This window comes from Eucyclogobius newberryi, unplaced genomic scaffold (genome assembly GCF_026437365.1).
Source record: "Eucyclogobius newberryi isolate DKJ021-1_F unplaced genomic scaffold, fEucNew1.0.hap1 SCAF_32, whole genome shotgun sequence".
NCBI lineage: Eukaryota > Metazoa > Chordata > Actinopteri > Gobiiformes > Gobiidae > Eucyclogobius > Eucyclogobius newberryi.
The window spans coordinates 1,021,136-1,041,272 of record NW_027315968.1 but is presented as its reverse complement, the minus strand read 5'-3'; the positions used below and the strand labels follow the sequence as shown (position 1 = coordinate 1,041,272).

The window sequence follows — 20,137 nt, the reverse complement described above, 5'->3', positions numbered from 1 at the left end:
GTGAACAGAAGTACACTGCCCGTGATGAAGCCCCGTGTGCCCTCAAGTACTGGACGCCGTGTGGCGCTGCAACGTGGCACTCTTGTTTCTCTTCAGAGCGTATAAATCTTTCGCCTTTTACTAAAGATTTCCGTGGAGAGGGACAACAAGAGATCTTTCCAATTTTTTGATGCCCTGCTTCAATGCGGGGCTTTTCTACCTATGTCTAAAGCAAGCAAGCGGTCATCCTCCAAGAGCAAAGGTTGTGTCTTGTCGGCCTTTAAACATGCCCTTGCGTACCCTCCGTTTGGCATCCCGTGTTCAAGAACTTTAAAAGTAAAAAAGAGTGCTTAGAACGCACAGACTTGCGTGTGTATCGCTGCCGTTTAACCTGGGGCTCAATCGTCGGGTGGAAGCTGGTCCATGCAAATGGCCGGAAGGACCATGCTGCCACATTGCCTCTTCCAGGGCCTGGGCCTTGGCTCGGAGCGGAGCAACTCATACTTACCTGGCAGGGGCGACACCATGATCAGGAAGGTGGTTCACCCAGGGCGAGGCTCGTCCATTGCACAAACAGGATGTGCTGACCCCTGTGAATTCCCCAAATGTGGGAATCTCAACTGCATAATTTCTGGTAGTGGGGGACTGCGTTCGCGCTCTCCCCTCTTGTTTTTTGTCAGAGGAAAAAAAAAAAAACCCAAAGGGTCGTTTCCATGTACGCCGCTCGCGCTCCGGCCCCTCCGCCGGGCGCTTTGCGCGGGCGCCGCTTTGGACCGTTGACGGGAGGGTCAGCGTGGGGAGAGCTCACTGCTCCCCGAACCCATTGTGGGCATCGCTTCTCGGCCTTTTGGCTAAGATCAAGTGTAGTATCTGTTCTTATCAGTTTAATATCTGATACGTCCCCTACCCGGGGACCGTATATTAAATTGATTTTTGGACCAGGGAGATGGAATTTGGGGCTTGCTCCGTCCACTCCACGCATCGGCTCGGTATTGCAGTACCTCCGAGAACGGTGCACCTCCTCTCTCAGGTTAAAAAAAGTCATTCAGTTTGTTTTCGCCGTCACGTTACATGCAAATGTGCCATCATACCCTCATGTTAAACGCTTCCTTGCCGTTTGTCTGCTCCGGAAGTGGACAAAAATTCTCGGAGACGTTTTGAGTGGAAGGGCTGGATATTTCAAATCTCCCGCCAAAAGCCCTGACTGGAGAAGAGGGGGAGGGAAGGTGAAGTATCTGTTCCTAAACCCAACCCCCTTGGGAGGTAGCCCATTCCACGTAAACCCTTGTGCAAAATAGGCCACCTTTGGAATTTGAGTGGCCCCTTTGTGGAGTAGAGTACATGTGACTAGTTGTTTTTTTTTTTTTTTGGGGGGGGGGTCAAACGCAACACCGACTTTCAAACCCATCCTCGACAAGTAAAGTCTTCGCATGAGGGCGTGCTTCTGCCCGGTTTCGAGCCGGGGACCTTTTGCGTGTGAGGCAAACGTGATAACCGCTACACTACAGAAGCGATAGTGTAGCGCAGGTACGTTGGTGGGACAAGTCCTCAGCGTCAGTGCAACGCTTTCGTGCTGGGTAAAACGCACTTTCTCTCCCCGTCTGGGAATCGAACCCAGGTCTGCCGCGTGACAAGCGGAGATACTGTCCACTATACTAACGAGGACATATGGGGCTGCAGGGGGGCCCCTTTTTTTTTTTTTTTTTTTTGGGGCGTGTGTGTCGGTGTCTTTTTCCCCCGATCTCTGTGATGAAAAGTTTGAAGGACTACGCCGACAATTCCTCCGCTCCTCCCTCTTTTCTAGGAATAAACCATCGAGTTTGGAATGAACCGTGTTAAAGATTGAAGCAAACATAAAAGGAGGCTTTGTTTCTGCCCGGTTTCGAGCCGAGGACCTTTCGCGCGTTAGGCGAACGTGATAACCGCTACACTACAGAAACGACGTGCGAGCCTGTCGTGTCCCTTTTGCCGCGCGACCGCCGATGCAAATGAGCGCGTGAACAGAAGTACACTGCCCGTGATGAAGCCCCGTGTGCCCTCAAGTACTGGACGCCGTGTGGCGCTGCAACGTGGCACTCTTGTTTCTCTTCAGAGCGTATAAATCTTTCGCCTTTTACTAAAGATTTCCGTGGAGAGGGACAACAAGAGATCTTTCCAATTTTTTGATGCCCTGCTTCAATGCGGGGCTTTTCTACCTATGTCTAAAGCAAGCAAGCGGTCATCCTCCAAGAGCAAAGGTTGTGTCTTGTCGGCCTTTAAACATGCCCTTGCGTACCCTCCGTTTGGCATCCCGTGTTCAAGAACTTTAAAAGTAAAAAAGAGTGCTTAGAACGCACAGACTTGCGTGTGTATCGCTGCCGTTTAACCTGGGGCTCAATCGTCGGGTGGAAGCTGGTCCATGCAAATGGCCGGAAGGACCATGCTGCCACATTGCCTCTTCCAGGGCCTGGGCCTTGGCTCGGAGCGGAGCAACTCATACTTACCTGGCAGGGGCGACACCATGATCAGGAAGGTGGTTCACCCAGGGCGAGGCTCGTCCATTGCACAAACAGGATGTGCTGACCCCTGTGAATTCCCCAAATGTGGGAATCTCAACTGCATAATTTCTGGTAGTGGGGGACTGCGTTCGCGCTCTCCCCTCTTGTTTTTTGTCAGAGGAAAAAAAAAAAAACCCAAAGGGTCGTTTCCATGTACGCCGCTCGCGCTCCGGCCCCTCCGCCGGGCGCTTTGCGCGGGCGCCGCTTTGGACCGTTGACGGGAGGGTCAGCGTGGGGAGAGCTCACTGCTCCCCGAACCCATTGTGGGCATCGCTTCTCGGCCTTTTGGCTAAGATCAAGTGTAGTATCTGTTCTTATCAGTTTAATATCTGATACGTCCCCTACCCGGGGACCGTATATTAAATTGATTTTTGGACCAGGGAGATGGAATTTGGGGCTTGCTCCGTCCACTCCACGCATCGGCTCGGTATTGCAGTACCTCCGAGAACGGTGCACCTCCTCTCTCAGGTTAAAAAAAGTCATTCAGTTTGTTTTCGCCGTCACGTTACATGCAAATGTGCCATCATACCCTCATGTTAAACGCTTCCTTGCCGTTTGTCTGCTCCGGAAGTGGACAAAAATTCTCGGAGACGTTTTGAGTGGAAGGGCTGGATATTTCAAATCTCCCGCCAAAAGCCCTGACTGGAGAAGAGGGGGAGGGAAGGTGAAGTATCTGTTCCTAAACCCAACCCCCTTGGGAGGTAGCCCATTCCACGTAAACCCTTGTGCAAAATAGGCCACCTTTGGAATTTGAGTGGCCCCTTTGTGGAGTACAGTACATGTGACTAGTTGTTTTGTTTTTTTTTGGGGGGGGGGTCAAACGCAACACCGACTTTCAAACCCATCCTCGACAAGTAAAGTCTTCGCATGAGGGCGTGCTTCTGCCCGGTTTCGAGCCGGGGACCTTTTGCGTGTGAGGTAAACGTGATAACCGCTACACTACAGAAGCGATAGTGTAGCGCAGGTACGTTGGTGGGACAAGTCCTCAGCGTCAGTGCAACGCTTTCGTGCTGGGTAAAACGCACTTTCTCTCCCCGTCTGGGAATCGAACCCAGGTCTTCCGCGTGACAAGCGGAGATACTGTCCACTATACTAACGAGGACATATGGGGCTGCAGGGGGGCCCCTTTTTTTTTTTTTTTTTTTTGGGGCGTGTGTGTCGGTGTCTTTTTCCCCCGATCTCTGTGATGAAAAGTTTGAAGGACTACGCCGACAATTCCTCCGCTCCTCCCTCTTTTCTAGGAATAAACCATCGAGTTTGGAATGAACCGTGTTAAAGATTGAAGCAAACATAAAAGGAGGCTTTGTTTCTGCCCGGTTTCGAGCCGAGGACCTTTCGCGCGTTAGGCGAACGTGATAACCGCTACACTACAGAAACGACGTGCGAGCCTGTCGTGTCCCTTTTGCCGCGCGACCGCCGATGCAAATGAGCGCGTGAACAGAAGTACACTGCCCGTGATGAAGCCCCGTGTGCCCTCAAGTACTGGACGCCGTGTGGCGCTGCAACGTGGCACTCTTGTTTCTCTTCAGAGCGTATAAATCTTTCGCCTTTTACTAAAGATTTCCGTGGAGAGGGACAACAAGAGATCTTTCCAATTTTTTGATGCCCTGCTTCAATGCGGGGCTTTTCTACCTATGTCTAAAGCAAGCAAGCGGTCATCCTCCAAGAGCAAAGGTTGTGTCTTGTCGGCCTTTAAACATGCCCTTGCGTACCCTCCGTTTGGCATCCCGTGTTCAAGAACTTTAAAAGTAAAAAAGAGTGCTTAGAACGCACAGACTTGCGTGTGTATCGCTGCCGTTTAACCTGGGGCTCAATCGTCGGGTGGAAGCTGGTCCATGCAAATGGCCGGAAGGACCATGCTGCCACATTGCCTCTTCCAGGGCCTGGGCCTTGGCTCGGAGCGGAGCAACTCATACTTACCTGGCAGGGGCGACACCATGATCAGGAAGGTGGTTCACCCAGGGCGAGGCTCGTCCATTGCACAAACAGGATGTGCTGACCCCTGTGAATTCCCCAAATGTGGGAATCTCAACTGCATAATTTCTGGTAGTGGGGGACTGCGTTCGCGCTCTCCCCTCTTGTTTTTTGTCAGAGGAAAAAAAAAAAAACCCAAAGGGTCGTTTCCATGTACGCCGCTCGCGCTCCGGCCCCTCCGCCGGGCGCTTTGCGCGGGCGCCGCTTTGGACCGTTGACGGGAGGGTCAGCGTGGGGAGAGCTCACTGCTCCCCGAACCCATTGTGGGCATCGCTTCTCGGCCTTTTGGCTAAGATCAAGTGTAGTATCTGTTCTTATCAGTTTAATATCTGATACGTCCCCTACCCGGGGACCGTATATTAAATTGATTTTTGGACCAGGGAGATGGAATTTGGGGCTTGCTCCGTCCACTCCACGCATCGGCTCGGTATTGCAGTACCTCCGAGAACGGTGCACCTCCTCTCTCAGGTTAAAAAAAGTCATTCAGTTTGTTTTCGCCGTCACGTTACATGCAAATGTGCCATCATACCCTCATGTTAAACGCTTCCTTGCCGTTTGTCTGCTCCGGAAGTGGACAAAAATTCTCGGAGACGTTTTGAGTGGAAGGGCTGGATATTTCAAATCTCCCGCCAAAAGCCCTGACTGGAGAAGAGGGGGAGGGAAGGTGAAGTATCTGTTCCTAAACCCAACCCCCTTGGGAGGTAGCCCATTCCACGTAAACCCTTGTGCAAAATAGGCCACCTTTGGAATTTGAGTGGCCCCTTTGTGGAGTACAGTACATGTGACTAGTTGTTTTGTTTTTTTTTGGGGGGGGGGTCAAACGCAACACCGACTTTCAAACCCATCCTCAACGGTAAAGTCTTCGCATGAGGGCGTGCTTCTGCCCGGTTTCGAGCCGGGGACCTTTAGCGTGTGAGGCAAACGTGATAACCGCTACACTACAGAAGCGATAGTGTAGCGCAGGTACGTTGGTGGGACAAGTCCTCAGCGTCAGTGCAACGCTTTCGTGCTGGGTAAAACGCACTTTCTCTCCCCGTCTGGGAATCGAACCCAGGTCTTCCGCGTGACAAGCGGAGATACTGTCCACTATACTAACGAGGACATATGGGGCTGCAGGGGGGCCCCTTTTTTTTTTTTTTTTTTTTGGGGCGTGTGTGTCGGTGTCTTTTTCCCCCGATCTCTGTGATGAAAAGTTTGAAGGACTACGCCGACAATTCCTCCGCTCCTCCCTCTTTTCTAGGAATAAACCATCGAGTTTGGAATGAACCGTGTTAAAGATTGAAGCAAACATAAAAGGAGGCTTTGTTTCTGCCCGGTTTCGAGCCGAGGACCTTTCGCGCGTTAGGCGAACGTGATAACCGCTACACTACAGAAACGACGTGCGAGCCTGTCGTGTCCCTTTTGCCGCGCGACCGCCGATGCAAATGAGCGCGTGAACAGAAGTACACTGCCCGTGATGAAGCCCCGTGTGCCCTCAAGTACTGGACGCCGTGTGGCGCTGCAACGTGGCACTCTTGTTTCTCTTCAGAGCGTATAAATCTTTCGCCTTTTACTAAAGATTTCCGTGGAGAGGGACAACAAGAGATCTTTCCAATTTTTTGATGCCCTGCTTCAATGCGGGGCTTTTCTACCTATGTCTAAAGCAAGCAAGCGGTCATCCTCCAAGAGCAAAGGTTGTGTCTTGTCGGCCTTTAAACATGCCCTTGCGTACCCTCCGTTTGGCATCCCGTGTTCAAGAACTTTAAAAGTAAAAAAGAGTGCTTAGAACGCACAGACTTGCGTGTGTATCGCTGCCGTTTAACCTGGGGCTCAATCGTCGGGTGGAAGCTGGTCCATGCAAATGGCCGGAAGGACCATGCTGCCACATTGCCTCTTCCAGGGCCTGGGCCTTGGCTCGGAGCGGAGCAACTCATACTTACCTGGCAGGGGCGACACCATGATCAGGAAGGTGGTTCACCCAGGGCGAGGCTCGTCCATTGCACAAACAGGATGTGCTGACCCCTGTGAATTCCCCAAATGTGGGAATCTCAACTGCATAATTTCTGGTAGTGGGGGACTGCGTTCGCGCTCTCCCCTCTTGTTTTTTGTCAGAGGAAAAAAAAAAAAACCCAAAGGGTCGTTTCCATGTACGCCGCTCGCGCTCCGGCCCCTCCGCCGGGCGCTTTGCGCGGGCGCCGCTTTGGACCGTTGACGGGAGGGTCAGCGTGGGGAGAGCTCACTGCTCCCCGAACCCATTGTGGGCATCGCTTCTCGGCCTTTTGGCTAAGATCAAGTGTAGTATCTGTTCTTATCAGTTTAATATCTGATACGTCCCCTACCCGGGGACCGTATATTAAATTGATTTTTGGACCAGGGAGATGGAATTTGGGGCTTGCTCCGTCCACTCCACGCATCGGCTCGGTATTGCAGTACCTCCGAGAACGGTGCACCTCCTCTCTCAGGTTAAAAAAAGTCATTCAGTTTGTTTTCGCCGTCACGTTACATGCAAATGTGCCATCATACCCTCATGTTAAACGCTTCCTTGCCGTTTGTCTGCTCCGGAAGTGGACAAAAATTCTCGGAGACGTTTTGAGTGGAAGGGCTGGATATTTCAAATCTCCCGCCAAAAGCCCTGACTGGAGAAGAGGGGGAGGGAAGGTGAAGTATCTGTTCCTAAACCCAACCCCCTTGGGAGGTAGCCCATTCCACGTAAACCCTTGTGCAAAATAGGCCACCTTTGGAATTTGAGTGGCCCCTTTGTGGAGTACAGTACATGTGACTAGTTGTTTTGTTTTTTTTTGGGGGGGGGGGTCAAACGCAACACCGACTTTCAAACCCATCCTCGACAAGTAAAGTCTTCGCATGAGGGCGTGCTTCTGCCCGGTTGCGAGCCGGGGACCTTTTGCGTGTGAGGCAAACGTGATAACCGCTACACTACAGAAGCGATAGTGTAGCGCAGGTACGTTGGTGGGACAAGTCCTCAGCGTCAGTGCAACGCTTTTGTGCTGGGTAAAACGCACTTTCTCTCCCCGTCTGGGAATCGAACCCAGGTCTTCCGCGTGACAAGCGGAGATACTGTCCACTATACTAACGAGGACATATGGGGCTGCAGGGGGGCCCCTTTTTTTTTTTTTTTTTTTTTGGGGCGTGTGTGTCGGTGTCTTTTTCCCCCGATCTCTGTGATGAAAAGTTTGAAGGACTACGCCGACAATTCCTCCGCTCCTCCCTCTTTTCTAGGAATAAACCATCGAGTTTGGAATGAACCGTGTTAAAGATTGAAGCAAACATAAAAGGAGGCTTTGTTTCTGCCCGGTTTCGAGCCGAGGACCTTTCGCGCGTTAGGCGAACGTGATAACCGCTACACTACAGAAACGACGTGCGAGCCTGTCGTGTCCCTTTTGCCGCGCGACCGCCGATGCAAATGAGCGCGTGAACAGAAGTACACTGCCCGTGATGAAGCCCCGTGTGCCCTCAAGTACTGGACGCCGTGTGGCGCTGCAACGTGGCACTCTTGTTTCTCTTCAGAGCGTATAAATCTTTCGCCTTTTACTAAAGATTTCCGTGGAGAGGGACAACAAGAGATCTTTCCAATTTTTTGATGCCCTGCTTCAATGCGGGGCTTTTCTACCTATGTCTAAAGCAAGCAAGCGGTCATCCTCCAAGAGCAAAGGTTGTGTCTTGTCGGCCTTTAAACATGCCCTTGCGTACCCTCCGTTTGGCATCCCGTGTTCAAGAACTTTAAAAGTAAAAAAGAGTGCTTAGAACGCACAGACTTGCGTGTGTATCGCTGCCGTTTAACCTGGGGCTCAATCGTCGGGTGGAAGCTGGTCCATGCAAATGGCCGGAAGGACCATGCTGCCACATTGCCTCTTCCAGGGCCTGGGCCTTGGCTCGGAGCGGAGCAACTCATACTTACCTGGCAGGGGCGACACCATGATCAGGAAGGTGGTTCACCCAGGGCTAGGCTCGTCCATTGCACAAACAGGATGTGCTGACCCCTGTGAATTCCCCAAATGTGGGAATCTCAACTGCATAATTTCTGGTAGTGGGGGACTGCGTTCGCGCTCTCCCCTCTTGTTTTTTGTCAGAGGAAAAAAAAAAAAACCCAAAGGGTCGTTTCCATGTACGCCGCTCGCGCTCCGGCCCCTCCGCCGGGCGCTTTGCGCGGGCGCCGCTTTGGACCGTTGACGGGAGGGTCAGCGTGGGGAGAGCTCACTGCTCCCCGAACCCATTGTGGGCATCGCTTCTCGGCCTTTTGGCTAAGATCAAGTGTAGTATCTGTTCTTATCAGTTTAATATCTGATACGTCCCCTACCCGGGGACTGTATATTAAATTGATTTTTGGACCAGGGAGATGGAATTTGGGGCTTGCTCCGTCCACTCCACGCATCGGCTCGGTATTGCAGTACCTCCGAGAACGGTGCACCTCCTCTCTCAGGTTAAAAAAAGTCATTCAGTTTGTTTTCGCCGTCACGTTACATGCAAATGTGCCATCATACCCTCATGTTAAACGCTTCCTTGCCCGTTTGTCTGCTCCGGAAGTGGACAAAAATTCTCGGAGACGTTTTGAGTGGAAGGGCTGGATATTTCAAATCTCCCGCCAAAAGCCCTGACTGGAGAAGAGGGGGAGGGAAGGTGAAGTATCTGTTCCTAAACCCAACCCCCTTGGGAGGTAGCCCATTCCACGTAAACCCTTGTGCAAAATAGGCCACCTTTGGAATTTGAGTGGCCCCTTTGTGGAGTACAGTACATGTGACTAGTTGTTTTGTTTTTTTTTGGGGGGGGGGTCAAACGCAACACCGACTTTCAAACCCATCCTCGACAAGTAAAGTCTTCGCATGAGGGCGTGCTTCTGCCCGGTTTCGAGCCGGGGACCTTTTGCGTGTGAGGCAAACGTGATAACCGCTACACTACAGAAGCGATAGTGTAGCGCAGGTACGTTGGTGGGACAAGTCCTCAGCGTCAGTGCAACGCTTTCGTGCTGGGTAAAACGCACTTTCTCTCCCCGTCTGGGAATCGAACCCAGGTCTTCCGCGTGACAAGCGGAGATACTGTCCACTATACTAACGAGGACATATGGGGCTGCAGGGGGGCCCCTTTTTTTTTTTTTTTTTTTTTGGGGCGTGTGTGTCGGTGTCTTTTTCCCCCGATCTCTGTGATGAAAAGTTTGAAGGACTACGCCGACAATTCCTCCGCTCCTCCCTCTTTTCTAGGAATAAACCATCGAGTTTGGAATGAACCGTGTTAAAGATTGAAGCAAACATAAAAGGAGGCTTTGTTTCTGCCTGGTTTCGAGCCGAGGACCTTTCGCGCGTTAGGCGAACGTGAAAACCGCTACACTACAGAAACGACGTGCGAGCCTGTCGTGTCCCTTTTGCCGCGCGACCGCCGATGCAAATGAGCGCGTGAACAGAAGTACACTGCCCGTGATGAAGCCCCGTGTGCCCTCAAGTACTGGACGCCGTGTGGCGCTGCAACGTGGCACTCTTGTTTCTCTTCAGAGCGTATAAATCTTTCGCCTTTTACTAAAGATTTCCGTGGAGAGGGACAACAAGAGATCTTTCCAATTTTTTGATGCCCTGCTTCAATGCGGGGCTTTTCTACCTATGTCTAAAGCAAGCAAGCGGTCATCCTCCAAGAGCAAAGGTTGTGTCTTGTCGGCCTTTAAACATGCCCTTGCGTACCCTCCGTTTGGCATCCCGTGTTCAAGAACTTTAAAAGTAAAAAAGAGTGCTTAGAACGCACAGACTTGCGTGTGTATCGCTGCCGTTTAACCTGGGGCTCAATCGTCGGGTGGAAGCTGGTCCATGCAAATGGCCGGAAGGACCATGCTGCCACATTGCCTCTTCCAGGGCCTGGGCCTTGGCTCGGAGCGGAGCAACTCATACTTACCTGGCAGGGGCGACACCATGATCAGGAAGGTGGTTCACCCAGGGCGAGGCTCGTCCATTGCACAAACAGGATGTGCTGACCCCTGTGAATTCCCCAAATGTGGGAATCTCAACTGCATAATTTCTGGTAGTGGGGGACTGCGTTCGCGCTCTCCCCTCTTGTTTTTTGTCAGAGGAAAAAAAAAAAAACCCAAAGGGTCGTTTCCATGTACGCCGCTCGCGCTCCGGCCCCTCCGCCGGGCGCTCTGCGCGGGCGCCGCTTTGGACCGTTGACGGGAGGGTCAGCGTGGGGAGAGCTCACTGCTCCCCGAACCCATTGTGGGCATCGCTTCTCGGCCTTTTGGCTAAGATCAAGTGTAGTATCTGTTCTTATCAGTTTAATATCTGATACGTCCCCTACCCGGGGACCGTATATTAAATTGATTTTTGGACCAGGGAGATGGAATTTGGGGCTTGCTCCGTCCACTCCACGCATCGGCTCGGTATTGCAGTACCTCCGAGAACGGTGCACCTCCTCTCTCAGGTTAAAAAAAGTCATTCAGTTTGTTTTCGCCGTCACGTTACATGCAAATGTGCCATCATACCCTCATGTTAAACGCTTCCTTGCCGTTTGTCTGCTCCGGAAGTGGACAAAAATTCTCGGAGACGTTTTGAGTGGAAGGGCTGGATATTTCAAATCTCCCGCCAAAAGCCCTGACTGGAGAAGAGGGGGAGGGAAGGTGAAGTATCTGTTCCTAAACCCAACCCCCTTGGGAGGTAGCCCATTCCACGTAAACCCTTGTGCAAAATAGGCCACCTTTGGAATTTGAGTGGCCCCTTTGTGGAGTACAGTACATGTGACTAGTTGTTTTGTTTTTTTTTGGGGGGGGGGTCAAACGCAACACCGACTTTCAAACCCATCCTCGACAAGTAAAGTCTTCGCATGAGGGCGTGCTTCTGCCCGGTTTCGAGCCGGGGACCTTTTGCGTGTGAGGCAAACGTGATAACCGCTACACTACAGAAGCGATAGTGTAGCGCAGGTACGTTGGTGGGACAAGTCCTCAGCGTCAGTGCAACGCTTTCGTGCTGGGTAAAACGCACTTTCTCTCCCCGTCTGGGAATCGAACCCAGGTCTTCCGCGTGACAAGCGGAGATACTGTCCACTATACTAACGAGGACATATGGAGGACATATGGGGCTGCAGGGGGGCCCCTTTTTTTTTTTTTTTTTTTTGGGGCGTGTGTGTCGGTGTCTTTTTCCCCCGATCTCTGTGATGAAAAGTTTGAAGGACTACGCCGACAATTCCTCCGCTCCTCCCTCTTTTCTAGGAATAAACCATCGAGTTTGGAATGAACCGTGTTAAAGATTGAAGCAAACATAAAAGGAGGCTTTGTTTCTGCCCGGTTTCGAGCCGAGGACCTTTCGCGCGTTAGGCGAACGTGATAACCGCTACACTACAGAAACGACGTGCGAGCCTGTCGTGTCCCTTTTGCCGCGCGACCGCCGATGCAAATGAGCGCGTGAACAGAAGTACACTGCCCGTGATGAAGCCCCGTGTGCCCTCAAGTACTGGACGCCGTGTGGCGCTGCAACGTGGCACTCTTGTTTCTCTTCAGAGCGTATAAATCTTTCGCCTTTTACTAAAGATTTCCGTGGAGAGGGACAACAAGAGATCTTTCCAATTTTTTGATGCCCTGCTTCAATGCGGGGCTTTTCTACCTATGTCTAAAGCAAGCAAGCGGTCATCCTCCAAGAGCAAAGGTTGTGTCTTGTCGGCCTTTAAACATGCCCTTGCGTACCCTCCGTTTGGCATCCCGTGTTCAAGAACTTTAAAAGTAAAAAAGAGTGCTTAGAACGCACAGACTTGCGTGTGTATCGCTGCCGTTTAACCTGGGGCTCAATCGTCGGGTGGAAGCTGGTCCATGCAAATGGCCGGAAGGACCATGCTGCCACATTGCCTCTTCCAGGGCCTGGGCCTTGGCTCGGAGCGGAGCAACTCATACTTACCTGGCAGGGGCGACACCATGATCAGGAAGGTGGTTCACCCAGGGCGAGGCTCGTCCATTGCACAAACAGGATGTGCTGACCCCTGTGAATTCCCCAAATGTGGGAATCTCAACTGCATAATTTCTGGTAGTGGGGGACTGCGTTCGCGCTCTCCCCTCTTGTTTTTTGTCAGAGGAAAAAAAAAAAAACCCAAAGGGTCGTTTCCATGTACGCCGCTCGCGCTCCGGCCCCTCCGCCGGGCGCTTTGCGCGGGCGCCGCTTTGGACCGTTAACGGGAGGGTCAGCGTGGGGAGAGCTCACTGCTCCCCGAACCCATTGTGGGCATCGCTTCTCGGCCTTTTGGCTAAGATCAAGTGTAGTATCTGTTCTTATCAGTTTAATATCTGATACGTCCCCTACCCGGGGACCGTATATTAAATTGATTTTTGGACCAGGGAGATGGAATTTGGGGCTTGCTCCGTCCACTCCACGCATCGGCTCGGTATTGCAGTACCTCCGAGAACGGTGCACCTCCTCTCTCAGGTTAAAAAAAGTCATTCAGTTTGTTTTCGCCGTCACGTTACATGCAAATGTGCCATCATACCCTCATGTTAAACGCTTCCTTGCCGTTTGTCTGCTCCGGAAGTGGACAAAAATTCTCGGAGACGTTTTGAGTGGAAGGGCTGGATATTTCAAATCTCCCGCCAAAAGCCCTGACTGGAGAAGAGGGGGAGGGAAGGTGAAGTATCTGTTCCTAAACCCAACCCCCTTGGGAGGTAGCCCATTCCACGTAAACCCTTGTGCAAAATAGGCCACCTTTGGAATTTGAGTGGCCCCTTTGTGGAGTACAGTACATGTGACTAGTTGTTTTGTTTTTTTTTGGGGGGGGGTCAAACGCAACACCGACTTTCAAACCCATCCTCGACAAGTAAAGTCTTCGCATGAGGGCGTGCTTCTGCCCGGTTTCGAGCCGGGGACCTTTTGCGTGTGAGGCAAACGTGATAACCGCTACACTACAGAAGCGATAGTGTAGCGCAGGTACGTTGGTGGGACAAGTCCTCAGCGTCAGTGCAACGCTTTCGTGCTGGGTAAAACGCACTTTCTCTCCCCGTCTGGGAATCGAACCCAGGTCTTCCGCGTGACAAGCGGAGATACTGTCCACTATACTAACGAGGACATATGGGGCTGCAGGGGGGCCCCTTTTTTTTTTTTTTTTTTTTGGGGGCGTGTGTGTCGGTGTCTTTTTCCCCCGATCTCTGTGATGAAAAGTTTGAAGGACTACGCCGACAATTCCTCCGCTCCTCCCTCTTTTCTAGGAATAAACCATCGAGTTTGGAATGAACCGTGTTAAAGATTGAAGCAAACATAAAAGGAGGCTTTGTTTCTGCCCGGTTTCGAGCCGAGGACCTTTCGCACGTTAGGCGAACGTGATAACCGCTACACTACAGAAACGACGTGCGAGCCTGTCGTGTCCCTTTTGCCGCGCGACCGCCGATGCAAATGAGCGCGTGAACAGAAGTACACTGCCCGTGATGAAGCCCCGTGTGCCCTCAAGTACTGGACGCCGTGTGGCGCTGCAACGTGGCACTATTGTTTCTCTTCAGAGCGTATAAATCTTTCGCCTTTTACTAAAGATTTCCGTGGAGAGGGACAACAAGAGATCTTTCCAATTTTTTGATGCCCTGCTTCAATGCGGGGCTTTTCTACCTATGTCTAAAGCAAGCAAGCGGTCATCCTCCAAGAGCAAAGGTTGTGTCTTGTCGGCCTTTAAACATGCCCTTGCGTACCCTCCGTTTGGCATCCCGTGTTCAAGAACTTTAAAAGTAAAAAAGAGTGCTTAGAACGCACAGACTTGCGTGTGTATCGCTGCCGTTTAACCTGGGGCTCAATCGTCGGGTGGAAGCTGGTCCATGCAAATGGCCGGAAGGACCATGCTGCCACATTGCCTCTTCCAGGGCCTGGGCCTTGGCTCGGAGCGGAGCAACTCATACTTACCTGGCAGGGGTGACACCATGATCAGGAAGGTGGTTCACCCAGGGCGAGGCTCGTCCATTGCACAAACAGGATGTGCTGACCCCTGTGAATTCCCCAAATGTGGGAATCTCAACTGCATAATTTCTGGTAGTGGGGGACTGCGTTCGCGCTCTCCCCTCTTGTTTTTTGTCAGAGGAAAAAAAAAAAAACCCAAAGGGTCGTTTCCATGTACGCCGCTCGCGCTCCGGCCCCTCCGCCGGGCGCTTTGCGCGGGCGCCGCTTTGGACCGTTGACGGGAGGGTCAGCGTGGGGAGAGCTCACTGCTCCCCGAACCCATTGTGGGCATCGCTTCTCGGCCTTTTGGCTAAGATCAAGTGTAGTATCTGTTCTTATCAGTTTAATATCTGATACGTCCCCTACCCGGGGACCGTATATTAAATTGATTTTTGGACCAGGGAGATGGAATTTGGGGCTTGCTCCGTCCACTCCACGCATCGGCTCGGTATTGCAGTACCTCCGAGAACGGTGCACCTCCTCTCTCAGGTTAAAAAAAGTCATTCAGTTTGTTTTCGCCGTCACGTTACATGCAAATGTGCCATCATACCCTCATGTTAAACGCTTCCTTGCCGTTTGTCTGCTCCGGAAGTGGACAAAAATTCTCGGAGACGTTTTGAGTGGAAGGGCTGGATATTTCAAATCTCCCGCCAAAAGCCCTGACTGGAGAAGAGGGGGAGGGAAGGTGAAGTATCTGTTCCTAAACCCAACCCCCTTGGGAGGTAGCCCATTCCACGTAAACCCTTGTGCAAAATAGGCCACCTTTGGAATTTGAGTGGCCCCTTTGTGGAGTACAGTACATGTGACTAGTTGTTTTGTTTTTTTTTGGGGGGGGGGTCAAACGCAACACCGACTTTCAAACCCATCCTCGACAAGTAAAGTCTTCGCATGAGGGCGTGCTTCTGCCCGGTTTCGAGCCGGGGACCTTTTGCGTGTGAGGCAAACGTGATAACCGCTACACTACAGAAGCGATAGTGTAGCGCAGGTACGTTGGTGGGACAAGTCCTCAGCGTCAGTGCAACGCTTTCGTGCTGGGTAAAAAGCACTTTCTCTCCCCGTCTGGGAATCGAACCCAGGTCTTCCGCGTGACAAGCGGAGATACTGTCCACTATACTAACGAGGACATATGGGGCTGCAGGGGGGCCCCTTTTTTTTTTTTTTTTTTTTGGGGCGTGTGTGTCGGTGTCTTTTTCCCCCGATCTCTGTGATGAAAAGTTTGAAGGACTACGCCGACAATTCCTCCGCTCCTCCCTCTTTTCTAGGAATAAACCATCGAGTTTGGAATGAACCGTGTTAAAGATTGAAGCAAACATAAAAGGAGGCTTTGTTTCTGCCCGGTTTCGAGCCGAGGACCTTTCGCGCGTTAGGCGAACGTGATAACCGCTACACTACAGAAACGACGTGCGAGCCTGTCGTGTCCCTTTTGCCGCGCGACCGCCGATGCAAATGAGCGCGTGAACAGAAGTACACTGCCCGTGATGAAGCCCCGTGTGCCCTCAAGTACTGGACGCCGTGTGGCGCTGCAACGTGGCACTCTTGTTTCTCTTCAGAGCGTATAAATCTTTCGCCTTTTACTAAAGATTTCCGTGGAGAGGGACAACAAGAGATCTTTCCAATTTTTTGATGCCCTGCTTCAATGCGGGGCTTTTCTACCTATGTCTAAAGCAAGCAAGCGGTCATCCTCCAAGAGCAAAGGTTGTGTCTTGTCGGCCTTTAAACATGCCCTTGCGTACCCTCCGTTTGGCATCCCGTGTTCAAGAACTTTAAAAGTAAAAAAGAGTGCTTAGAACGCACAGACTTGCGTGTGTATCGCTGCCGTTTAACCTGGGGCTCAATCGTCGGGTGGAAGCTGGTCCATGCAAATGGCCGGAAGGACCATGCTGCCACATTGCCTCTTCCAGGGCCTGGGCCTTGGCTCGGAGCGGAGCAACTCATACTTACCTGGCAGGGGCGACACCATGATCAGGAAGGTGGTTCACCCAGGGCGAGGCTCGTCCATTGCACAAACAGGATGTGCTGACCCCTGTGAATTCCCCAAATGTGGGAATCTCAACTGCATAATTTCTGGTAGTGGGGGACTGCGTTCGCGCTCTCCCCTCTTGTTTTTTGTCAGAGGAAAAAAAAAAAAACCCAAAGGGTCGTTTCCATGTACGCCGCTCGCGCTCCGGCCCCTCCGCCGGGCGCTTTGCGCGGGCGCCGCTTTGGACCGTTGACGGGAGGGTCAGCGTGGGGAGAGCTCACTGCTCCCCGAACCCATTGTGGGCATCGCTTCTCGGCCTTTTGGCTAAGATCAAGTGTAGTATCTGTTCTTATCAGTTTAATATCTGATACGTCCCCTACCCGGGGACCGTATATTAAATTGATTTTTGGACCAGGGAGATGGAATTTGGGGCTTGCTCCGTCCACTCCACGCATCGGCTCGGTATTGCAGTACCTCCGAGAACGGTGCACCTCCTCTCTCAGGTTAAAAAAAGTCATTCAGTTTGTTTTCGCCGTCACGTTACATGCAAATGTGCCATCATACCCTCATGTTAAACGCTTCCTTGCCGTTTGTCTGCTCCGGAAGTGGACAAAAATTCTCGGAGACGTTTTGAGTGGAAGGGCTGGATATTTCAAATCTCCCGCCAAAAGCCCTGACTGGAGAAGAGGGGGAGGGAAGGTGAAGTATCTGTTCCTAAACCCAACCCCCTTGGGAGGTAGCCCATTCCACGTAAACCCTTGTGCAAAATAGGCCACCTTTGGAATTTGAGTGGCCCCTTTGTGGAGTACAGTACATGTGACTAGTTGTTTTGTTTTTTTTTGGGGGGGGGGTCAAACGCAACACCGACTTTCAAACCCATCCTCGACAAGTAAAGTCTTCGCATGAGGGCGTGCTTCTGCCCGGTTTCGAGCCGGGGACCTTTTGCGTGTGAGGCAAACGTGATAACCGCTACACTACAGAAGCGATAGTGTAGCGCAGGTACGTTGGTGGGACAAGTCCTCAGCGTCAGTGCAACGCTTTCGTGCTGGGTAAAACGCACTTTCTCTCCCCGTCTGGGAATCGAACCTAGGTCTTCCGCGTGACAAGCGGAGATACTGTCCACTATACTAACGAGGACATATGGGGCTGCAGGGGGGCCCCTTTTTTTTTTTTTTTTTTTTTGGGGCGTGTGTGTCGGTGTCTTTTTCCCCCGATCTCTGTGATGAAAAGTTTGAAGGACTACGCCGACAATTCCTCCGCTCCTCCCTCTTTTCTAGGAATAAACCATCGAGTTTGGAATGAACCGTGTTAAAGATTGAAGCAAACATAAAAGGAGGCTTTGTTTCTGCCCGGTTTCGAGCCGAGGACCTTTCGCGCGTTAGGCGAACGTGATAACCGCTACACTACAGAAACGACGTGCGAGCCTGTCGTGTCCCTTTTGCCGCGCGACCGCCGATGCAAATGAGCGCGTGAACAGAAGTACACTGCCCGTGATGAAGCCCCGTGTGCCCTCAAGTACTGGACGCCGTGTGGCGCTGCAACGTGGCACTCTTGTTTCTCTTCAGAGTGTATAAATCTTTCGCCTTTTACTAAAGATTTCCGTGGAGAGGGACAACAAGAGATCTTTCCAATTTTTTGATGCCCTGCTTCAATGCGGGGCTTTTCTACCTATGTCTAAAGCAAGCAAGCGGTCATCCTCCAAGAGCAAAGGTTGTGTCTTGTCGGCCTTTAAACATGCCCTTGCGTACCCTCCGTTTGGCATCCCGTGTTCAAGAACTTTAAAAGTAAAAAAGAGTGCTTAGAACGCACAGACTTGCGTGTGTATCGCTGCCGTTTAACCTGGGGCTCAATCGTCGGGTGGAAGCTGGTCCATGCAAATGGCCGGAAGGACCATGCTGCCACATTGCCTCTTCCAGGGCCTGGGCCTTGGCTCGGAGCGGAGCAACTCATACTTACCTGGCAGGGGCGACACCATGATCAGGAAGGTGGTTCACCCAGGGCGAGGCTCGTCCATTGCACAAACAGGATGTGCTGACCCCTGTGAATTCCCCAAATGTGGGAATCTCAACTGCATAATTTCTGGTAGTGGGGGACTGCGTTCGCGCTCTCCCCTCTTGTTTTTTGTCAGAGGAAAAAAAAAAAAACCCAAAGGGTCGTTTCCATGTACGCCGCTCGCGCTCCGGCCCCTCCGCCGGGCGCTTTGCGCGGGCGCCGCTTTGGACCGTTGACGGGAGGGTCAGCGTGGGGAGAGCTCACTGCTCCCCGAACCCATTGTGGGCATCGCTTCTCGGCCTTTTGGCTAAGATCAAGTGTAGTATCTGTTCTTATCAGTTTAATATCTGATACGTCCCCTACCCGGGGACCGTATATTAAATTGATTTTTGGACCAGGGAGATGGAATTTGGGGCTTGCTCCGTCCACTCCACGCATCGGCTCGGTATTGCAGTACCTCCGAGAACGGTGCACCTCCTCTCTCAGGTTAAAAAAAGTCATTCAGTTTGTTTTCGCCGTCACGTTACATGCAAATGTGCCATCATACCCTCATGTTAAACGCTTCCTTGCCGTTTGTCTGCTCCGGAAGTGGACAAAAATTCTCGGAGACGTTTTGAGTGGAAGGGCTGGATATTTCAAATCTCCCGCCAAAAGCCCTGACTGGAGAAGAGGGGGAGGGAAGGTGAAGTATCTGTTCCTAAACCCAACCCCCTTGGGAGGTAGCCCATTCCACGTAAACCCTTGTGCAAAATAGGCCACCTTTGGAATTTGAGTGGCCCCTTTGTGGAGTACAGTACATGTGACTAGTTGTTTTTTTTTTTTTTTGGGGGGGGGTCAAACGCAACACCGACTTTCAAACCCATCCTCGACAAGTAAAGTCTTCGCATGAGGGCGTGCATCTGCCCGGTTTCGAGCCGGGGACCTTTTGCGTGTGAGGCAAACGTGATAACCGCTACACTACAGAAGCGATAGTGTAGCGAAGGTACGTTGGTGGGACAAGTCCTCAGCGTCAGTGCAACGCTTTCGTGCTGGGTAAAACGCACTTTCTCTCCCCGTCTGGGAATCGAACCCAGGTCTTCCGCGTGACAAGCGGAGATACTGTCCACTATACTAACGAGGACATATGGGGCTGCAGGGGGGCCCCTTTTTTTTTTTTTTTTTTTTGGGGCGTGTGTGTCGGTGTCTTTTTCCCCCGATCTCTGTGATGAAAAGTTTGAAGGACTACGCCGACAATTCCTCCGCTCCTCCCTCTTTTCTAGGAATAAACCATCGAGTTTGGAATGAACCGTGTTAAAGATTGAAGCAAACATAAAAGGAGGCTTTGTTTCTGCCCGGTTTCGAGCCGAGGACCTTTCGCGCGTTGGGCGAACGTGATAACCGCTACACTACAGAAACGACGTGCGAGCCTGTCGTGTCCCTTTTGCCGCGCGACCGCCGATGCAAATGAGCGCGTGAACAGAAGTACACTGCCCGTGATGAAGCCCCGTGTGCCCTCAAGTACTGGACGCCGTGTGGCGCTGCAACGTGGCACTCTTGTTTCTCTTCAGAGCGTATAAATCTTTCGCCTTTTACTAAAGATTTCCGTGGAGAGGGACAACAAGAGATCTTTCCAATTTTTTGATGCCCTGCTTCAATGCGGGGCTTTTCTACCTATGTCTAAAGCAAGCAAGCGGTCATCCTCCAAGAGCAAAGGTTGTGTCTTGTCGGCCTTTAAACATGCCCTTGCGTACCCTCCGTTTGGCATCCCGTGTTCAAGAACTTTAAAAGTAAAAAAGAGTACTTAGAACGCACAGACTTGCGTGTGTATCGCTGCCGTTTAACCTGGGGCTCAA

At 51.8% G+C, this 20,137-nt stretch overlaps 52 non-coding genes across 52 annotated transcripts; 31 read left to right on the top strand and 21 right to left on the bottom strand.

Annotated features, from left to right (window-relative positions):
• Positions 1 to 78: 78 nt before the first annotated feature.
• LOC140375157 (U5 spliceosomal RNA) lies at positions 79 to 192 on the top strand. The gene has a single exon (XR_011929464.1). It is a non-coding gene; the product is annotated as a U5 spliceosomal RNA (small nuclear RNA).
• Positions 193 to 479: 287 nt separating this feature from the next.
• On the top strand, positions 480 to 645 carry LOC140374859 (U1 spliceosomal RNA). The gene has a single exon (XR_011929185.1). It is a non-coding gene; the product is annotated as a U1 spliceosomal RNA (small nuclear RNA).
• A 165-nt stretch (positions 646 to 810) lies between these two features.
• LOC140375010 (U2 spliceosomal RNA) lies at positions 811 to 1,002 on the top strand. Its single transcript, XR_011929329.1, has one exon. It is a non-coding gene; the product is annotated as a U2 spliceosomal RNA (small nuclear RNA).
• Positions 1,003 to 1,418: 416 nt separating this feature from the next.
• trnav-cac (transfer RNA valine (anticodon CAC)) lies at positions 1,419 to 1,491 on the bottom strand. The gene has a single exon. It is a non-coding gene; the product is annotated as a tRNA-Val (tRNA).
• Positions 1,492 to 1,846: 355 nt separating this feature from the next.
• On the bottom strand, positions 1,847 to 1,919 carry trnav-aac (transfer RNA valine (anticodon AAC)). The gene has a single exon. It is a non-coding gene; the product is annotated as a tRNA-Val (tRNA).
• A 134-nt stretch (positions 1,920 to 2,053) lies between these two features.
• LOC140375156 (U5 spliceosomal RNA) lies at positions 2,054 to 2,167 on the top strand. The gene has a single exon (XR_011929463.1). It is a non-coding gene; the product is annotated as a U5 spliceosomal RNA (small nuclear RNA).
• A 287-nt stretch (positions 2,168 to 2,454) lies between these two features.
• Positions 2,455 to 2,620, top strand: LOC140374858 (U1 spliceosomal RNA). Its single transcript, XR_011929184.1, has one exon. It is a non-coding gene; the product is annotated as a U1 spliceosomal RNA (small nuclear RNA).
• Positions 2,621 to 2,785: 165 nt separating this feature from the next.
• Positions 2,786 to 2,977, top strand: LOC140375009 (U2 spliceosomal RNA). Its single transcript, XR_011929328.1, has one exon. It is a non-coding gene; the product is annotated as a U2 spliceosomal RNA (small nuclear RNA).
• A 569-nt stretch (positions 2,978 to 3,546) lies between these two features.
• trnad-guc (transfer RNA aspartic acid (anticodon GUC)) lies at positions 3,547 to 3,618 on the bottom strand. The gene has a single exon. It is a non-coding gene; the product is annotated as a tRNA-Asp (tRNA).
• A 202-nt stretch (positions 3,619 to 3,820) lies between these two features.
• Positions 3,821 to 3,893, bottom strand: trnav-aac (transfer RNA valine (anticodon AAC)). Its single transcript has one exon. It is a non-coding gene; the product is annotated as a tRNA-Val (tRNA).
• A 134-nt stretch (positions 3,894 to 4,027) lies between these two features.
• On the top strand, positions 4,028 to 4,141 carry LOC140375155 (U5 spliceosomal RNA). The gene has a single exon (XR_011929462.1). It is a non-coding gene; the product is annotated as a U5 spliceosomal RNA (small nuclear RNA).
• A 287-nt stretch (positions 4,142 to 4,428) lies between these two features.
• LOC140374857 (U1 spliceosomal RNA) lies at positions 4,429 to 4,594 on the top strand. Its single transcript, XR_011929183.1, has one exon. It is a non-coding gene; the product is annotated as a U1 spliceosomal RNA (small nuclear RNA).
• Positions 4,595 to 4,759: 165 nt separating this feature from the next.
• Positions 4,760 to 4,951, top strand: LOC140375008 (U2 spliceosomal RNA). Its single transcript, XR_011929327.1, has one exon. It is a non-coding gene; the product is annotated as a U2 spliceosomal RNA (small nuclear RNA).
• Positions 4,952 to 5,519: 568 nt separating this feature from the next.
• Positions 5,520 to 5,591, bottom strand: trnad-guc (transfer RNA aspartic acid (anticodon GUC)). The gene has a single exon. It is a non-coding gene; the product is annotated as a tRNA-Asp (tRNA).
• Positions 5,592 to 5,793: 202 nt separating this feature from the next.
• On the bottom strand, positions 5,794 to 5,866 carry trnav-aac (transfer RNA valine (anticodon AAC)). Its single transcript has one exon. It is a non-coding gene; the product is annotated as a tRNA-Val (tRNA).
• Positions 5,867 to 6,000: 134 nt separating this feature from the next.
• On the top strand, positions 6,001 to 6,114 carry LOC140375154 (U5 spliceosomal RNA). The gene has a single exon (XR_011929461.1). It is a non-coding gene; the product is annotated as a U5 spliceosomal RNA (small nuclear RNA).
• A 287-nt stretch (positions 6,115 to 6,401) lies between these two features.
• On the top strand, positions 6,402 to 6,567 carry LOC140374856 (U1 spliceosomal RNA). Its single transcript, XR_011929182.1, has one exon. It is a non-coding gene; the product is annotated as a U1 spliceosomal RNA (small nuclear RNA).
• A 165-nt stretch (positions 6,568 to 6,732) lies between these two features.
• Positions 6,733 to 6,924, top strand: LOC140375007 (U2 spliceosomal RNA). The gene has a single exon (XR_011929326.1). It is a non-coding gene; the product is annotated as a U2 spliceosomal RNA (small nuclear RNA).
• Positions 6,925 to 7,494: 570 nt separating this feature from the next.
• trnad-guc (transfer RNA aspartic acid (anticodon GUC)) lies at positions 7,495 to 7,566 on the bottom strand. Its single transcript has one exon. It is a non-coding gene; the product is annotated as a tRNA-Asp (tRNA).
• A 203-nt stretch (positions 7,567 to 7,769) lies between these two features.
• Positions 7,770 to 7,842, bottom strand: trnav-aac (transfer RNA valine (anticodon AAC)). Its single transcript has one exon. It is a non-coding gene; the product is annotated as a tRNA-Val (tRNA).
• A 134-nt stretch (positions 7,843 to 7,976) lies between these two features.
• Positions 7,977 to 8,090, top strand: LOC140375153 (U5 spliceosomal RNA). The gene has a single exon (XR_011929460.1). It is a non-coding gene; the product is annotated as a U5 spliceosomal RNA (small nuclear RNA).
• Positions 8,091 to 8,377: 287 nt separating this feature from the next.
• LOC140374892 (U1 spliceosomal RNA) lies at positions 8,378 to 8,543 on the top strand. The gene has a single exon (XR_011929216.1). It is a non-coding gene; the product is annotated as a U1 spliceosomal RNA (small nuclear RNA).
• A 165-nt stretch (positions 8,544 to 8,708) lies between these two features.
• On the top strand, positions 8,709 to 8,900 carry LOC140374922 (U2 spliceosomal RNA). Its single transcript, XR_011929245.1, has one exon. It is a non-coding gene; the product is annotated as a U2 spliceosomal RNA (small nuclear RNA).
• Positions 8,901 to 9,316: 416 nt separating this feature from the next.
• Positions 9,317 to 9,389, bottom strand: trnav-cac (transfer RNA valine (anticodon CAC)). The gene has a single exon. It is a non-coding gene; the product is annotated as a tRNA-Val (tRNA).
• An 81-nt stretch (positions 9,390 to 9,470) lies between these two features.
• On the bottom strand, positions 9,471 to 9,542 carry trnad-guc (transfer RNA aspartic acid (anticodon GUC)). The gene has a single exon. It is a non-coding gene; the product is annotated as a tRNA-Asp (tRNA).
• A 410-nt stretch (positions 9,543 to 9,952) lies between these two features.
• Positions 9,953 to 10,066, top strand: LOC140375152 (U5 spliceosomal RNA). Its single transcript, XR_011929459.1, has one exon. It is a non-coding gene; the product is annotated as a U5 spliceosomal RNA (small nuclear RNA).
• A 287-nt stretch (positions 10,067 to 10,353) lies between these two features.
• Positions 10,354 to 10,519, top strand: LOC140374854 (U1 spliceosomal RNA). The gene has a single exon (XR_011929180.1). It is a non-coding gene; the product is annotated as a U1 spliceosomal RNA (small nuclear RNA).
• Positions 10,520 to 10,684: 165 nt separating this feature from the next.
• On the top strand, positions 10,685 to 10,876 carry LOC140375006 (U2 spliceosomal RNA). Its single transcript, XR_011929325.1, has one exon. It is a non-coding gene; the product is annotated as a U2 spliceosomal RNA (small nuclear RNA).
• Positions 10,877 to 11,291: 415 nt separating this feature from the next.
• trnav-cac (transfer RNA valine (anticodon CAC)) lies at positions 11,292 to 11,364 on the bottom strand. The gene has a single exon. It is a non-coding gene; the product is annotated as a tRNA-Val (tRNA).
• An 81-nt stretch (positions 11,365 to 11,445) lies between these two features.
• On the bottom strand, positions 11,446 to 11,517 carry trnad-guc (transfer RNA aspartic acid (anticodon GUC)). The gene has a single exon. It is a non-coding gene; the product is annotated as a tRNA-Asp (tRNA).
• Positions 11,518 to 11,730: 213 nt separating this feature from the next.
• trnav-aac (transfer RNA valine (anticodon AAC)) lies at positions 11,731 to 11,803 on the bottom strand. The gene has a single exon. It is a non-coding gene; the product is annotated as a tRNA-Val (tRNA).
• Positions 11,804 to 11,937: 134 nt separating this feature from the next.
• LOC140375151 (U5 spliceosomal RNA) lies at positions 11,938 to 12,051 on the top strand. The gene has a single exon (XR_011929458.1). It is a non-coding gene; the product is annotated as a U5 spliceosomal RNA (small nuclear RNA).
• Positions 12,052 to 12,338: 287 nt separating this feature from the next.
• LOC140374853 (U1 spliceosomal RNA) lies at positions 12,339 to 12,504 on the top strand. The gene has a single exon (XR_011929179.1). It is a non-coding gene; the product is annotated as a U1 spliceosomal RNA (small nuclear RNA).
• A 165-nt stretch (positions 12,505 to 12,669) lies between these two features.
• On the top strand, positions 12,670 to 12,861 carry LOC140375003 (U2 spliceosomal RNA). Its single transcript, XR_011929323.1, has one exon. It is a non-coding gene; the product is annotated as a U2 spliceosomal RNA (small nuclear RNA).
• A 414-nt stretch (positions 12,862 to 13,275) lies between these two features.
• Positions 13,276 to 13,348, bottom strand: trnav-cac (transfer RNA valine (anticodon CAC)). Its single transcript has one exon. It is a non-coding gene; the product is annotated as a tRNA-Val (tRNA).
• An 81-nt stretch (positions 13,349 to 13,429) lies between these two features.
• trnad-guc (transfer RNA aspartic acid (anticodon GUC)) lies at positions 13,430 to 13,501 on the bottom strand. The gene has a single exon. It is a non-coding gene; the product is annotated as a tRNA-Asp (tRNA).
• A 410-nt stretch (positions 13,502 to 13,911) lies between these two features.
• On the top strand, positions 13,912 to 14,025 carry LOC140375201 (U5 spliceosomal RNA). Its single transcript, XR_011929506.1, has one exon. It is a non-coding gene; the product is annotated as a U5 spliceosomal RNA (small nuclear RNA).
• A 287-nt stretch (positions 14,026 to 14,312) lies between these two features.
• LOC140374959 (U1 spliceosomal RNA) lies at positions 14,313 to 14,478 on the top strand. Its single transcript, XR_011929280.1, has one exon. It is a non-coding gene; the product is annotated as a U1 spliceosomal RNA (small nuclear RNA).
• Positions 14,479 to 14,643: 165 nt separating this feature from the next.
• On the top strand, positions 14,644 to 14,835 carry LOC140375002 (U2 spliceosomal RNA). Its single transcript, XR_011929322.1, has one exon. It is a non-coding gene; the product is annotated as a U2 spliceosomal RNA (small nuclear RNA).
• A 415-nt stretch (positions 14,836 to 15,250) lies between these two features.
• Positions 15,251 to 15,323, bottom strand: trnav-cac (transfer RNA valine (anticodon CAC)). The gene has a single exon. It is a non-coding gene; the product is annotated as a tRNA-Val (tRNA).
• An 81-nt stretch (positions 15,324 to 15,404) lies between these two features.
• On the bottom strand, positions 15,405 to 15,476 carry trnad-guc (transfer RNA aspartic acid (anticodon GUC)). The gene has a single exon. It is a non-coding gene; the product is annotated as a tRNA-Asp (tRNA).
• Positions 15,477 to 15,678: 202 nt separating this feature from the next.
• trnav-aac (transfer RNA valine (anticodon AAC)) lies at positions 15,679 to 15,751 on the bottom strand. The gene has a single exon. It is a non-coding gene; the product is annotated as a tRNA-Val (tRNA).
• A 134-nt stretch (positions 15,752 to 15,885) lies between these two features.
• On the top strand, positions 15,886 to 15,999 carry LOC140375150 (U5 spliceosomal RNA). The gene has a single exon (XR_011929457.1). It is a non-coding gene; the product is annotated as a U5 spliceosomal RNA (small nuclear RNA).
• A 287-nt stretch (positions 16,000 to 16,286) lies between these two features.
• Positions 16,287 to 16,452, top strand: LOC140374852 (U1 spliceosomal RNA). The gene has a single exon (XR_011929178.1). It is a non-coding gene; the product is annotated as a U1 spliceosomal RNA (small nuclear RNA).
• Positions 16,453 to 16,617: 165 nt separating this feature from the next.
• LOC140375001 (U2 spliceosomal RNA) lies at positions 16,618 to 16,809 on the top strand. Its single transcript, XR_011929321.1, has one exon. It is a non-coding gene; the product is annotated as a U2 spliceosomal RNA (small nuclear RNA).
• Positions 16,810 to 17,224: 415 nt separating this feature from the next.
• trnav-cac (transfer RNA valine (anticodon CAC)) lies at positions 17,225 to 17,297 on the bottom strand. The gene has a single exon. It is a non-coding gene; the product is annotated as a tRNA-Val (tRNA).
• A 356-nt stretch (positions 17,298 to 17,653) lies between these two features.
• On the bottom strand, positions 17,654 to 17,726 carry trnav-aac (transfer RNA valine (anticodon AAC)). The gene has a single exon. It is a non-coding gene; the product is annotated as a tRNA-Val (tRNA).
• Positions 17,727 to 17,860: 134 nt separating this feature from the next.
• LOC140375197 (U5 spliceosomal RNA) lies at positions 17,861 to 17,974 on the top strand. Its single transcript, XR_011929502.1, has one exon. It is a non-coding gene; the product is annotated as a U5 spliceosomal RNA (small nuclear RNA).
• A 287-nt stretch (positions 17,975 to 18,261) lies between these two features.
• Positions 18,262 to 18,427, top strand: LOC140374851 (U1 spliceosomal RNA). The gene has a single exon (XR_011929177.1). It is a non-coding gene; the product is annotated as a U1 spliceosomal RNA (small nuclear RNA).
• Positions 18,428 to 18,592: 165 nt separating this feature from the next.
• On the top strand, positions 18,593 to 18,784 carry LOC140375000 (U2 spliceosomal RNA). Its single transcript, XR_011929320.1, has one exon. It is a non-coding gene; the product is annotated as a U2 spliceosomal RNA (small nuclear RNA).
• A 569-nt stretch (positions 18,785 to 19,353) lies between these two features.
• trnad-guc (transfer RNA aspartic acid (anticodon GUC)) lies at positions 19,354 to 19,425 on the bottom strand. The gene has a single exon. It is a non-coding gene; the product is annotated as a tRNA-Asp (tRNA).
• Positions 19,426 to 19,834: 409 nt separating this feature from the next.
• LOC140375149 (U5 spliceosomal RNA) lies at positions 19,835 to 19,948 on the top strand. Its single transcript, XR_011929456.1, has one exon. It is a non-coding gene; the product is annotated as a U5 spliceosomal RNA (small nuclear RNA).
• The last annotated feature ends 189 nt before the right edge of the window (positions 19,949 to 20,137 follow it).